Raw genomic sequence first — 13,250 nt, forward strand, 5'->3', positions numbered from 1 at the left:
GCATCCAAACACCCCCAAAAATCCCCCAAAATCCCCCGAAATCCCCCCAAATCCCAATCCCAGCACCCAAATCCCCCCAATTTCCCCCAAATCCCAATCCCAGCATCCAAATCCCCCCAAAATTCCCCCAAATCCCAATCCCAGCATCCAAACACCCCCAAAATTCCCCCAAATCCCAATCCCAGCATCCAAACACCCCCAAAATTCTCCGAAATTCCCCAAATCCCAATCCCAGCATCCAAACACCCCCAAAATTCCCCCAAAATCCCCCCAAATTCCCCCAAATCCCAATCCCAGCATCCCAAATCCCCCCGAAATTCCCCCAAATCCCAATTTTCCCCCCTGGGAACGCCGGGCTGGGGGGGCCGGGCCGGGGTTTTCCGGAACGTTCCGGGCAGGACGGAGCGGAGGCGCCTCCGGAGGATTCCCGGGAATTCCGGCGGGAGAAGCTCCGGGATCCCAAAAATCCCTCCCCGGTGCCGCGGGATCGGGGCCGGGAAAACGTGGAAAAAATGGGAAAAAAAGGGGAAAAAAGGGAAAAAAAAGGGGAAAACGGTGCCTCCGACTGCTGGCTCCTGGGAAAATGGGATTTGGATCCCAAAAAATGGGAATTTGGATCCCAAAAATGGGAATTTGGATCCCAAAAACGGGATTTGGATCCCGAAAAATGGACTTTGGATCCCAAAAACGGGAATTTGGGTCCGAAAAACGGGAATTTGGGTGCCGAGAAATGGGATTTGCATCCCGAAAAACGGGAATTAGGATCCCAAAACCAGGATTTGGATCCCGAAAAATGGACTTTGGATCCTGGGAAGACGGACCCGGAGTCCCGGGAAAAAGAGGGAATTTGGATCCCGGAAAATGGGATTTGGATCCCAGGAAGACGGACCTCAGGTCCAGGGGAAAATGGGATTGTTGGATCCCAAAAATCGGGAATTTGGATCCCAAAAAAAAAGGGATTTGGATCCCAAGAAGGGCCTGGAAAAGTGACCTTAAATCCTGGGAAAAGGGACGGTGGATCCCGGGAAAAAAGGGATTTGGATCCCAAAAAAAAGGCCTTTGGATCCCAAAAAGAGGGACTTCGGATCCCAGGAAAAGTCACCCTAAATCCTGGGAAAAGGGACGCTGGATCCCAGGAAAAATGGGATTTTGGATCCCGAAAAAATGGGATTTTGGATCCTGAAAAAATGGGATTTGGATCCCAAAAAAAGGGATTTGGATCCCAAACAATGGGACTTTGGAGTCCGAGGAAAAAGGATTTTGGATCTTGGGAACACGGACCTGGAGTCTTGGGGAAAATGGGATTTATATCCCAAAAAAATGGGATTTGGATCCCAAGAAAAAGGACCTCGGATCCTGGGAAAAGGGACCTGGAGTCCCGGGAGAAACAGGACCTGGAGTCCTGGGAAAAATGGGATTTGGGATCCCTAAAAAAGGGACTTTGGAGCCCAAGGAAAAGGATTTTGGATCCCAAGAAGAGGGACTTTGGATCCCGGGAGGACGGACCTGGAGTCCTGGGAAAAAATGGGATTTGGATCCCGAAAAAAATGGGATTTGGATCCCGAAAAAGGGGACTTTGGAGTCCAAGGAAAAAGGACTTTGGATCGCGGGAAGACGGACCTTGGGTCCTGGGAAAAGGGATGCTGGATCCCAAAAAACGGGATTTCGGATCCCGGGAAAACGGGATTTTGGATCCCAAAAAACAGGATTTTGGATCCTGGGAAAAGAGGGATTTTTGGATCCCAAGAAGATGGACCTGAGGTCCAGGGAAAAATGGGATTTGGATCCCAAGGGTCTTGGATCCTGGGAAAAGGGACCCGGAGTCCCGGGAAAAGTGGGATTTGCATCCCGAAAAAAGGGAATTGGCATCCCAAGAAGAGGGGCCTGGGATCCCGGGAGAAGTGACCCAAAATCCTGGGAAAAAAAGGATTTGGATCCCAAAAAAACGGGATTTGGAGTCCAAGGAAAAGGGACGCTGGATCCCAGGAAAAGAAGGGACTTGAATCCCAAGAAATGGGACTTTGGATCCCGGGAAAAGAAGGGATTTTGGATCCCAAAAAAAGGACGCTGGATCCCAAGAAGAGGGACTTTGGATCCCGGGGGAAAAGGACCTGGAGTCCAGGGGGAAAAGGGATTTGGATTCCCTAAAAAATGGGATTTGGATCCCTAAAAAATGGGATTTGGAGTCCAAGGAAAAAGGATTTGGGATCCTGGGAAGACGGACCTGGAGTCCAGGGGAAAAGTGGGATGTGGATCCCAAAAACCAGGATTTGGATCCCGAAAAAAGGGACTTTGGAGTCCGAGGAAAAAGGACTTTGGATGGCGGGAAAAGGGACGGTGGATCCCGAGAAGAGGGACTTTGGATCCCGGGAAAGAGAGGACATGGCGTCCTGGGAAAAAGGGGATTTGGATCCCAAAAAATGGGATCCCGAGGAAAAGGACTTTGGATCCCGAAAGAAGGGACGCTGGATCCCGGGAAAGAAGGGATTTTTGGATCCCGGGAAGATGGACCCGAGGTCCAGGGGAAAATGGGATTTGGATCCCAAAAGGAAGGGACTTGGGATCCCAAAGAAAGGACTTTGGATCCTGAGAAAAGGGACGGTGGATCCCGGGAAAAATGGGATTTGGAGCCCGAGAAGAGGGACGCTGGATCCCGGGAGAAAAAGGACCTGGAGTCCTGGGAAAAACGGGATTTGGATCCCAAAAAAAGGGACTTTGGAGCCCAAGGAAAAGGATTTTGGATCCCGGGAGAAAAAGGACCTGGAGTCCTGGGAAAAACGGGATGTGGATCCCATGAAGAGGGATGGTGGATCCCGGGAAAAGTGACCCCAAATCCTGGGAAAAGGGACGCTGGATCCTGGGAAAAGTGGGACTTGGGATCCCAAAAAAATGGGATTTGGATCCCCAGAAAAAGGGATTTTGGAGTCCAAGGAGAAAGGATTTTGGATCCTGGAAGACGGACCCGGAGTCCTGGGAAAAATGGGATTTGGATCCCGAGAAGAGGGACGGCGCAGCCTGGAAAGAAGGTACGTTGGATCCCAAAACATGGGATTTGGATCCCAAAAAAGGAACTTTGGAGTCCAAAGAAAAAGGACTTTGGATCCTGGGAAGATGGACCTCGGGTCCCGGGAAAAATGGGATGTGGATCCCTAAAAAAAGGACGCTGGATCCCAAGAAGAGGGACTTTGGATCCCGGGGAAAAAAGGACCTTGGGTCCAGGGGAAAAAAGGGATTTGGATCCCAAAATATGGGATTTGGATCCCCAGAAAAAGGGATTTTGAGTCCATGGAAAAGGGACTTTGGATCCCGGGAAGACGGACCTGGAGTCCTGGGGAAAAAGGGATTTGGATCCCGGGGAAAAAAGGGGATTTGGATCCTAAAAAATGGGATTTGGATCCTAAAAAATGGGATTTGGATCCTAAAAAATGGGATTTGGATCCTGGGGGAAAAAGGACTTTGGAGTCCAAGGAAAAAGGACGTTGGATCCCGGGAAAAGAAGGGCTTTGGATCCCGGGAAGATGGACCTGAGGTCCAGGGGAAAATGGGATTTGGATCCCAAGAAAAAGGATCTTGGATCGTGGGAAAAGGGACCTGAAGAGGGATTTGGATCCCGGGAAAAAAGGACTTTGGACTCCAAGGAAAAAGGATTTTGGATTCTGGGAAGACGGACCTTGGGTCCCGGGAAAAATGGGATGTGGATCCCCAAGAAGAGGGATGGTGGATCCCAGGAAAAGAAGGGATTTTGGATCCTGAGGAAAGTGACCCTAAATCCCGGGAAAAAGGGATCTTGGATTGTGGGAAAAGGAGGGACTTGGGATCCCAAACGCAGGGATTTTGGATCCCAGGAGGATGGACTTTCAAGAGGGACGTTGGATCCCAAAAGAGAGGACGCTGGATCTCGGGAAAAGCGGGGATTTGGGATCCCAAAAAATAGGTTTGGATCCCGGGAAAAGTAGGGACCTAGAGCTTGGAATCGGCTGCGTGGGATGGGATCGTTCCCGGATCCCAGTTTGGGATGGGATCGTTCCCAGATCCCAGTTTGGGATCATTCCCTGATCCCAGTTTGGGATCATTCCCTGATCCCAGGTTGGGATGGGATCGTTCCCTGATCCCAGTTTGGGATGGGATCCATCCCTGATCCCAGTTTGGGATCGTTCCCTGATCCCAGTTTGGGATCATTCCCTGATCCCAGGTTGGGATGGGATCGTTCCCTGATCCCAGTTTGGGATGGGATCGTTCCCTGATCCCAGTTTGGGATGGGATCGTTCCCTGATCCCAGTTTGGGATGGGATCGTTCCCTGATCCCAGTTTGGGATGGGATCGTTCCCTGATCCCAGTTTGGGATGGGATCGTTCCCTGATCCCAGTTTGGGATGGGATCGTTCCCTGATCCCAGTTTGGGATGGGATCCATCCCTGATCCCAGTTTGGGATCGTTCCCAGATCCCAGTTTGGGATCATTCCCTGATCCCAGTTTGGGATGGGATCGTTCCCTGATCCCGGTTTGGGATGGGATCGTTCCCAGATCCCAGTTTGGGATGGGATCGTTCCCTGATCCCAGTTTGGGATCGTTCCCTGATCCCAGTTTGGGATCATTCCCTGATCCCAGTTTGGGATGGGATCGTTCCCTGAGCCCAGTTTGGGATCGTTCCCGGATCCCAGTTTGGGGTGGGATCGTTCCCATTATCCCAGGAATTCCCATTATCCCAGGAATTCCATTCCCATTCTCCCAGTAATTCCCAGCATCCCAGCCCATCCCAAACTGGATCCTTTCCACCCCACGGAGCTGATCCTGGAAAAATCTCCCAGGAAAGAAACCCCACCCGAAATGTGCCCAAAATTCCCTGGAATTCCCCAAAATTCCCTGGAATTCCCCAGATCTCCCTGGCAGCATTCCCAGGTGAGCAATTCCCAGCTGGAAAAGGGGAGGCAGGAGCTCAGGAGTCCAGGTAATGCCCAAAAATTCCCCAAAACCCCCTAAAAATTCCCAAAAAACCCTAAAAACACCCCTGAAAATCCCCCAGAACCCCTAAAAATTCCCCAAAACCCTAAAAATTCCCAAAAAACCCTAAAAACACCCCTGAAAATTCCCCCAGAACCCCTAAAAATTCCCCAAAACCCTAAAAATTCCCAAAAAACCCTAAAAACACCCCTGAAAATCCCCCCAGAACCCCTAAAAATTCCCAAAAACCCTAAAAATTCCCAAAAAACCCTAAAAACACCCCTGAAAACCTCCCCAGAACCCCTAAAAATTCCCCAAAACCCTAAAAATTCCCAAAAAAACCCTAAAAATTCCCAAAAAACCCTAAAAACACCCCTGAAAATTCCCCCAGAACCCCTAAAAATTCCCAAAAACCCTAAAAATTCCCAAAAAACCCTAAAAATTCCCAAAAAACCCTAAAAACACCCCTGAAAATTCCCCCAGAACCCCTAAAAATTCCCAAAAACCCTAAAAATTCCCAAAAAACCCTAAAAATTCCCAAAAAAACCCTAAAAACACCCCTGAAAATTTCCCCAAAATTCCCCAAAACCCCCTAAAAATTCCCAAAACCCCAAAAAAATCCCCAAAGAACCCCGAAAATTCACCAAAAAGCACCCCTAGAAAATTCCCAAAGAAACCCCCCCCGAAAATTAAAAAAAACTCGACCCAAAAAAAACCTCCAAGAGAATTCCCCACAAAAATCCCTCCGAAAGCCTGAATATTCCCAGAAAAAAACCCCAAAACTTCCCAGAAAAGCCCTGCAGCGGGATTTGGGATGATGCACAGGGATTTCGGGACAATTCCCCCTCGATAATCCCGATTTTTCCCCTTTGGAGCGTTGAAATTTCTCCTCCCACCCCCCATTCCTGGAATTTCCCCCCAATTTTCCATGTTTTCCTTCACCATTTCCCCTAATTTTCAATGGTTTTTACCCCAAATTTTCCCTATTTTTCCCTCCCCTCCCAATTTTCCTTTTTTTTCCCAAATTTCCCTGCTTTCCCCCCCATTTTCTCATGGCTTTCCCTAATTTTCCACGGGTTTTTCCCCCAATTTTCCATGTTTTTCCCAACATTCCCATTTTTTTCCCCAAAAATTCCCATTTTCCCACCAAATTTCCCCTTTTTTCCCCAAAATTCCCATTTTCCCCCCAAAATTCCCATTTTTTCCCCCAAAAGTCCCAATTTTCCCCCAAATTTCCCCTTTGTTCCCCAAAATTCCCCATTTTCCCCCAAATTTCCCCTTTTTTTCCCCCCAAATTCCCAATTTCCCCCCAAATTTCCCATTTTTCCCCCAAATTTCCCTCTTTTTTCCCCCAAAATTCCCAATTTCCCCCCAAATTTCCCATTTTTTCCCCCAAAATTCCCATTCCCCCCCAAATATCCCATTTTCCCCCCAAATATCCAATTTTCCCCCCAAAATTCCCATTTTCCCCCCAAATTTCCTTTTTTCTCCCCAAAATTCCCTTTTTTTTCCCAAAATTCCTCTTTTTTCCCCCCAAATTCCCAATTTTTCCCAAAATTCCAATTTTTCCCTCAAAATTCCCATTTTTCCCCCGCAAATTTCCCATTTTTCCCCCCAAAATCCCCCTTTTATTCCCCAAAATTCCCTTTTTGTTCCCAAAATTCCCATTTTCCCCCCCAAATTTCCCGTTTTTTTCCCCCAAAATTCCCATTTTTTTCCCCCGCAGGGCGAGGATCCCTTCACGGAGGAGCCGCCGGAGCCGGGAGCGCCCCAGGAGAGCCCCGAAAAAACCCCGGAAAATTCCCAAATTGCCCCGGACGGCCCCAAATCCCAGGAATTCCTGGGAGCCCCCGCGCCCCTCCTGGTGCCGCCGTTCCTGGAGGAGCCCGACATTCCCGAAAATCCCCAGAATTCCCAGGAAAATCCCCAAAATCCCCGAGAAAATCCCGAAAATTCCCAGGAAAATCCCCAAAATTCCCAGGAAAATCCCGAAAATTCCCAGGAAAACGCAGAAAATTCCCAAGAAAATCCCAAAAATTCCCAGGAAAATGCAGAAAATTCCCAAGAAAATGCAGAAAATTCCCAAGAAAATCCCCAAAATTCCCAGGAAAATGCAGAAAATTCCCAAGAAAATCCCAAAAATTCCCAGGAAAATGCTGAAAATTCCCAGGAAAATCCCCAAAATTCCCAAGAAAATGCAGGAGAAAACTGCCGGGAATTGGGGATTTCCCCCCAAAACCCAACCGAGGGGGAAGAGGAGGAAAAAATCCCGGAAAAAGAGGGAAAAATCCCGGAAAAAGAGGGAAAAATCCCAGAAAAAGAGGGAAAAATCCCGGAAAAAGAGGGAAAAATCCCAGAAAAAATTCCGGAAAAAAGCCTGGAAAAAGAGGAAGAGAAAAGCCGGGAAGAGCCCTGAGAACCGCAGGGAAAAGGTGAGAATTCCATGAAAAAAAATTGAATTTTTCCAGGGTTTTTCCACCCTAAAATCGGAATTCTGGGGGGAAATCCCGGGAAATCATTCCAATTTTTTTCCCCGATTTTTCCCCCATTCCTGATTTTTTTTGTTTTCCGTTTCCAGGGTGAAGAAGGCACAAAAAGAGGAGAAATTCCCGGATTTTTTCCCCCCGTCCCTGAGGAATTCTGGGATTTTGGGGCAATTCTCAGGGAATAAAAAAAACCCCAAAAATGGGAAAATAAAAAGTTGGAAGTTTGGAAAAATTCCTGGGATTTTTTTTTGCTTTTTCCCCAAAATTCCTCAATTTTAGGGAAGATTTTTCCACAAAAAAATTGGGATTTTTCCCTTTAATTTTCCTTTTTCTCCTTCCCCGGGGGGATTTGGGGATTTTTGTTCCAAGGGGGATTTTTGGGAGAAATTCCCGATTTTTTTCCCCTTTTCCAGCAAAATTTGAGGCTCCGCCCCCTCGATTTTTATCCTTTTTTTCCCCTAAAAATCCCCCAAAAAAATCCAGGAATTTTTTGGGGTTCGGAGCTGGAATTTGGACGAAACCCCCGGTTTTTAATTTGACCAAAATCCCCTTTTTTCACCCCAAAAATCAATGGAATTCCCCCCAAAAATGGGAATTTTAGGGGGGATTTTTCTTCGGATTGATCCCAAATTTTTGTGGAATGGGAATTTCCCGGGGGGGAGGGAAGGGGACCCCAAAATGTCCCCAAATTGTCCTCAAAACCCCCAAAATGTCCCCAAATTGTCCCCAAAACCCCCAAAATGTCCCCAAATTGTCCTCAAAACCCCAAAATATCCCCAAAATTCCCCCCAAAGTGTCCCCAAAATGTCCCCAAATTGTCCCCAGGACCCCCAAAATGTCCCCAAAACCCCCAAATGTCCCCAAAATGTCACTGGGACCCCCAAAATGTCCCCAAATTGTCCCTCAAACCCCAAAATGTCCCCAAATGCCTCCAAATTGTCCCCAAAATGTCCCCAGGACCCCCAGGGACCCCCAAAGTGTCCCCAGGGACCCCTCAAAATGTTCCAGGACCCCCGAAATGTCCCCAAAATGTCCCTGGGACCCCTCAAATGTCCCCCAAGACCCCCCTGGTGTCCCCAAAGTCCCCAAGGACCCCCCCAAAATGTCCCCGGACCCCTCAAATGTCCCCAAAGTGGCCCCAAAACCCCAACATCCCCCCCAAATGTCCCCAAAATGTCACTGGGACCCCCAAAATGTCCCCAAATTGTCCCCCAAACCCCAAAATGTCCCCGGGACCCCCAAAATGTCCCCAAATTGTCCCTGGGACCCCCAAAATCCCCTCCAAATGTCCCCCAAATGTCTCTAAATTGTCCCCAAAATGTCCCGGGACCCCTCAAATGTCCCCAAAGCGTCCCCAGGCTGTCCCCAACCCCCCCCACCCCCCCGGTGTCACCCGGGACTCCCCCCGGGACCCCTCCCCTATTCCCGGTGTCCCCCCAAAACGTCCCGAAGACCCTCCCGGTGACCCCTCCCCTATTCCCGGTGTCCCCCAGGACCCTCCCGGTATCCCCGGGACCCCCCCAGTGTCGCCTCCCGGTGTCCCCTTCACTCCCCGGTGCCCCCCCCCCCCGTTCCCGGTACCCCCCCCGCGCTGTCGCCCGCTGTCCCCTCCTCCTTCCGGTGTCCTCCCCCCCTCCCCCACCCCGCTGTCCCCTCCCGGTGCCCTCCCGGTGTCCCCTCCCCCCCCTTCCGGTGTCCCCCCGGTTCCCCCCCCCTTCCCCCGCTCCCTCCCGTGACGTCACGCGGCGGGGCCGGCGGCGGTGGGCGTGTCCCGGTGCGCCGTGACGTCACGCGCAGCGCGGTGAGGTCAGTGCGGCGCCGCTGCCGGACCCGCTGCCCCTCGGTGCCCGCGGCCCCCCCCGCCCCCTCCCCTCCCTCCTCCTCCTCCTCCTCCGCCCCCGCCGCCGCCCCCGGCCCGCCGGGAGGGAGGGAGGGCGGCCCGGCCCGGCCCGGCGCGGCCCGGCCCCCTCAGGTAAGAGCGGGGCGGCCGCGGGAGCGCCGGGAGGGCCGGGCCGGGCCGGGCCGGGGGCGCCGCCGGCGCTGAGGGGAAGCGGGAGGACGGAGCGGGGACGCCGGGTGGGCTTCATGGGGGTGCCGCGATTCACCAACGCCGCTTACGTCGCCCCGCCGGCGTAACCCGCATTGCGTAATGCGGCCGCTGCGTCAGGGCGGCTACGCCAACGGCGTAAGCTGCGGCGCGGGCCCCGCCGCTGCGCCAACGCCGTAAAGGCGGGGGCGCCGCTGGCGCGAGCGCGGTCACGCTCCCAGCTCCGCCGTGCCCGCCGCTCTCTCCGCCGCCTCCCGGTGCGGCCGGCGGGCGATCCGCGGCGTGTCCGCCCTCACCGGGCGGCGCGGGGGCTCCGGGGGCCGCGGGGGTCGCGGCGGAGCGCCCTCCGCCCTGCGCCGCCGGGGTTACGCCGTTTGCGTAGGGCGCGGGGCGGGGCGGGCGGGGCCGCGCTGCGCCGTTTGCGTAAGCGCCGTTCGGCGCCGCCTTACGCCGTTGGCGTACGGGCAGCCCGGCGCGGCGTTGCGCCGTTTGCGCAGCGCCGGGCGTGCGCGGCGCGGGCGGGGCCGCCTTACGCCGTTGGCGTAGCGCGGGGCGGGGCCGGCGCGCGGGGGGCACTTCCTGCCGCCGCCATTTTGTCGCGGACCGGGAGGAAGCGGCGGCGGCTCCTGCGCGGCGGCAGCGCCGGCCCGGCCCGGCCCGGCCCGCGGTGAGTGAGCCCCGCGACCGCGTCGGCAGCGCCCCCCGCGCCGGGCGGGGCCGGGCGGGGCCGCGCCGCTGCGGCGGAGAGAGCCCGCCCCCGTTAGGCCCAGCCCGCCCCCGTTAGGCCCAGGCCGCTCCCGCCCCGCGGGGCCGCCCCCGCCCGCTCCGTGAGGGGAGGACGCGCTCAGGGCGGCCCGGAGCCGCGGGGCCTCGGCGGGCCCGGCGCTGCGGCCTCTGCCGGGCCCGTTCGGAGCTTTCCCGGTGCGGTTTTGCCGAATCGCCGGGGTTTGGGGCGGGTTTGGGCAGCGGTGACGTTGGAGCGCTGCGAGCGGGGCTGGTCCTGAGGGGAGCGCGGGGGCTGAGGGGACACCGGGGCCTGAGGGGGGACACCGGGAGTTCAGGGGGACACCGGGGCCTGAGGGGTGACACCAGGGCCTGAGGGAGGACAGCGGGGTCTGAGGGGTGACACCGGGAGTTTGGAGTGGGAACGGGACCCTGAGGGGATTTTTGGGGTGGGAATGGGGACACTGAGGGAATTCCTGGATGTTTTGGGATGGGAATTGGGAGCCTGAGGGAATTGCTGGATGGTTTGGGATGAGGAGTGAACACTGAGGGAATTCCTGGATGTTTTGGGATGAGGAGTGCGCACTGAGGGCATTCCTGGATGTTTTGGGATGGGAATGGGACACTGAGGGAATTCCTGGATGTTTTGGGATGGGAATGGAACCCTGGGGGAATTCCTATTTTTTCGAGAGATGGGAATGGAATAATGAGAGAATTCCTGGGTTTTATAGGATGGGAGTGGAGCACTGAGGGAATTGCTGGATGTTTTGGGGTGGAAAGGGGACACTGAGGGAATTCCTGGTTTGTTTGGGGTGAGGAGTGAACACTGAGGGCATTCCTGGATGTTTTGGGATGAGGAGTGAACATTGAGGGAGTTCCCAGGATTTTGGGGGTGGGAATGGAAGACTGAGGGAATTGCTGGATGTTTTGGGATGGGAATGGCACACTGAGGGAATTCCCAGGATTTTTGGGATTGGAATGGGACTCTGAGGGGATTCCTGGTTTTGTTTCGGTGAGGAGAGAACACTGAGGGAATTGCTGGATGTTTTGAGATGGGAATGGGACACAGAGGGAAATCCTGGATGTTTTGGGATGGGAATGGGACACAGAGGGAAATCCTGGATGTTTTGGGATGCTGTGGGACACAGAGGGAAATCCTGGATGTTTTGGGATGGGAATGGCACACTGAGGGCATTCCTGGATGTTTTGGGATGAGGAATGCGCACATAGGGCATTCCTGGATGTTTTGGGATGGGAATGGCACACTGAGGGAATTCCTGGATGTTTTGGGATGGGAATGGGACACTGAGGGAATTCCTGGATGTTTTAGGATGGGAAGTGGACACTGAGGGGATTCTTGGAGGTTTTGGGATGAGGAGGGAGCACTGAGGGAATTCCTGGTTTATTTGGGGTGAGGAGTGAACACAGAGGGAATTCTTGGGTTTTCGGGAATGGGAATGGGACACTGAGGGAATTCCTGGATGTTTTGGGATGGGAGTGAGGCTCTGAGGGAATTCTTGGATGTTTTAGGACAGGAAGTGGACATTGAGGGCATTCCTGGATGTTTTGGGATGAGGAGGGAACACTTGAGGGGATTCACTTTTTTCGGGGTGGGAATGGGACATTGAGGGGATTCTTGGATGGTTTGGGCTGGGAATGGGACACTGAGGGAATTCCTGGTTTTTTGGAGGATGAGGAGGGAAGATTGAAGGAGTTCCTGGTTTTTCTGGGATGGGAAGGAAACACTGGGGGAATTCTTGGATGTTTTGGGATGAGGAGTGAACACTGAGGGAGTTCCCAGGATTTTGGGGGTGGGAACGTAAGACTGAGGGAATTCCTGGGTTTTATAGGGTGGGAAGGGGACACTGAGGGGATGTTTGGGATGGGAGTGGAATGCTGAGGGAATTCCTGGATGTTTTAGGATGGGAATGGGACACTGAGGGAATTCCTGGTTTGTTTGGGGTGAGGAGTGAACACTGAGGGGATTCCTGGATGTTTTGGGATGGGAATGGAGGACTGAGGGAATTGCTGGATGTTTTGGGACTGGAGGTGGGGCACTGATGGAATTCTTGGATGCTTTGGGATGAGAAGGGAACCCTGGGGGAATTCCTGGGAAGTTTGGGATGGGAATGGGACACTGAGGGGATGTTTGGGATGGGACTGGAATGCTGAGGTAATTCCTGGATGTTTTATAGGATGGAGAGGGCACACTGAGGGAATTCCTGGATGTTTTGGGGTGGGAATGAGACACTGAGGGAATTCCTGGATGTTTTGGGATGGGGAGTCAACGCTGAAGGAATTTCTCATTTTTTTGGGATGGGAATGAGACACTGAGGGAATTCCTGGATGTTTTGGGGTGGGAATGGGATCCTGAGGGAATTGCCATTTGTTTTGGGATGAGGAGCAAACACTGAGGGAATTGCTGCTTGTTTTGGGGTGGGAATTGGGAGCCTGAGGGAATTCCTGGATGTTTGGAGTAGGAATTTGAAGCCTGGGGGTGTCTCAGTAATTTTGGGGTTGGAATTGGGAACTTGAGGGAATTCCTGAGGTTTTGGGGTGGGAATTTGGAACCTAAGGAATTCCCAGGTTTTTTTGGGGTAGGAATTTCCAGTGTGAGGGAATTCCCAGGGTTTTAGGGATGGAATTTCCAGCCTGAGGGAATTCCCAGGGTTTTAGGGATGGAATTTCCAGCCTGAGGAATTTCCAGCTTGAGGGAATTCCCAGGGTTTTCGGGCCTGAGAAAATTCCCAGGGTTTTGGGCTGGGAATTTCCAGCCTGAGGGAATTCCCAGATATTTTGGGATGGGAATTTGGAGCCTGAGGGAATTCCTGGAGGTTTTGCATTGGGAGTTCAGAACCTGAATGAATTCCCAGGGTTTTGGGGTTGGAATTTCCAGCCTGAGGGAATTCCTGGATATTTGGGGATGGGAATTGGGAGCCTGAGGGAATTCCCGAGGTTTTGGGGTTGGGAATTTCCAGCCTGAGGGAATTCCCAGGTTTTTTTGGGGTGGGAATTTCCAGTGTGAGGGAATTCCCAGGTTTTGGGGTTGGAATT

At 53.1% G+C, this 13,250-nt stretch overlaps 1 protein-coding gene across 1 annotated transcript in view; it reads left to right on the forward strand.

Moving 5' to 3' along the window:
- Positions 1-10,005: 10,005 nt before the first annotated feature.
- Positions 10,006-13,250, forward strand: part of LOC119696643 (bromodomain-containing protein 4-like) — a 46,781-nt gene continuing 43,536 nt past the window's right edge. The window contains 1 exon segment of the mRNA XM_038126447.1: positions 10,006-10,140. The gene's annotated coding sequence lies outside the window, so the exon portion shown is untranslated.

Source organism: Motacilla alba, unplaced genomic scaffold (assembly GCF_015832195.1).
Source record: "Motacilla alba alba isolate MOTALB_02 unplaced genomic scaffold, Motacilla_alba_V1.0_pri HiC_scaffold_34, whole genome shotgun sequence".
NCBI lineage: Eukaryota > Metazoa > Chordata > Aves > Passeriformes > Motacillidae > Motacilla > Motacilla alba.